The sequence below is a fragment of the Crocodylus porosus genome, unplaced genomic scaffold (assembly GCF_001723895.1).
Source record: "Crocodylus porosus isolate Cpor-Errol unplaced genomic scaffold, CroPor_comp1, whole genome shotgun sequence".
Lineage (NCBI taxonomy): Eukaryota > Metazoa > Chordata > Crocodylia > Crocodylidae > Crocodylus > Crocodylus porosus.
The window spans coordinates 17,884,977-17,886,686 of record NW_017728931.1 but is presented as its reverse complement, the minus strand read 5'-3'; positions in this window follow the sequence as shown (position 1 = coordinate 17,886,686).

Here is a 1,710-nt window from a genome sequence, read left to right as displayed (position 1 = left end):
TGGTATGCTGCCAGTTCTCTACCTGCCACACTTCTTCTGCCCAGGACTGGCAAAACAGCTCCCCCCAGGTCTTGCTGATATGCATCATGCAGGCTGCAACAATGATGCAGGGAATGTTGTCCTTGGTGAACTCAAAGTGAGTGGTGAGGGTGCACCAGTGTCCTTTGAGCTGTCTCAGGGCGTGGGTCCAGCCCAGGCACTGTTTAAAGTGGTCCTGGCTGGGGTCCAGCTTGCCAGTGTAGGGCCCCATGACCCAGGGAAGGAGTGAGTAGGTGGGGTCCCTGATGAGGAGAGGTGGGACCACCATGTTGCCCAGCTGCAGGTCCAGCACCTCAGCACTAAGAGCTTGCTCTGCACCAGGGCTGGCAAGACAGTGTTCCAAAAACATGCAGGCATCATGGGCACTGCCAGCCCAGCCGGCTTGCACATTGGTGAAGGTGCCACAGTGGTCAATGACAGCTTGGAGCACAACAGAGTGCTACCTAGAACATAACAGAACACAGACCTAGACAGGCTAGCAAGTTTGGCAGACTGGAATCTGATGAAGTTCAACATGAAGAAATGTAAAGCGCTCCACCTCAGGATGAGCAACCCCCAAAACACCTACAGGCTTGGTGGCACCAAACTGACTAGCACAATGAATGAAAGGGACCTGAGGGTTATAATAGACCACAGTATGAATATTAGCTGGCAGTGTGATGCTATAGCCAGCAGGGCAAATAATACTCTGGCATGCATCAATTGATGCATCTCCAGCAAAACCAAGGAAGTGATTCTTTGGCTCTACTGAGCGCTGGTGAGACTGCAGCTGGAGTACTACATCCAGTTCTGGGCACCACACTTTAACAAGGATGTGGACAAGCTTGAGAGAGTCCAAAGAAGAGCCACCCATATGATCAGAGTCCTAAAAGGCAAGGCATGTGAGGAAAGGCTGAGGGATCTGGGACTCTTCAGCTTCAGGAAAAGAAGGCTGAGAGGGGACCTGGTAGCAGCTTACCACTACACTAGGGGAGTACATCAAGGCCTCAGTGACCACCTGTTCACCAGGGCACCTGAGGGGAAAACCAGAAGTAATGGCCACAAACTCCTGGAAGACCAATTCAGGCTCAATATTAGGAAATACTTCTTCACAGTCAGGGTGTCCAGACTGTAGAATAAGCTCCCTCTAGAGGTGGTGCAATCACCTACCCTGGAAATCTTCAAAAGGAGACTAGACAGTCCCCTTGCTTGGGTCACCTGACCCCCAGTTATCCTTCCTGCTTGGTGCAGGGGGCTGGACCCAATGATATTCGGAGGTCCCTTCCAGCCTTACAATCTATGAATCTATTAATCTAAGAGTGAAAGCCCCTCCAGCTGTAGTAGGGGCAGTTGCCATGGGGTGGGCAGGTGATAAGGATGTGGGTTCTGCCCAAGTACCCAGTGCACTGGGGGAATCCAAGGGCATGGAATCCCACCCCCACTACTAAAGGTTCATACATCTAGAGCACCATGGGCCTCAGCACATCCTCGAGGGCATTGCAGACATCCATGACAGCCTTCCTGGCAATGGCCTTGCCTATATCAAACAGATGACCCACATAATGGAGGCTGGCAGGTGTGGCCAGCTTCAGCAGGGTGATGACCAGCTGGGTGTCTGGGGAGAGGGGCTACTGCATGGTGGTGTCTTGCCACTCCATATGCAGGTGGAGCTACTCCAGGAGGTCCCAGTAG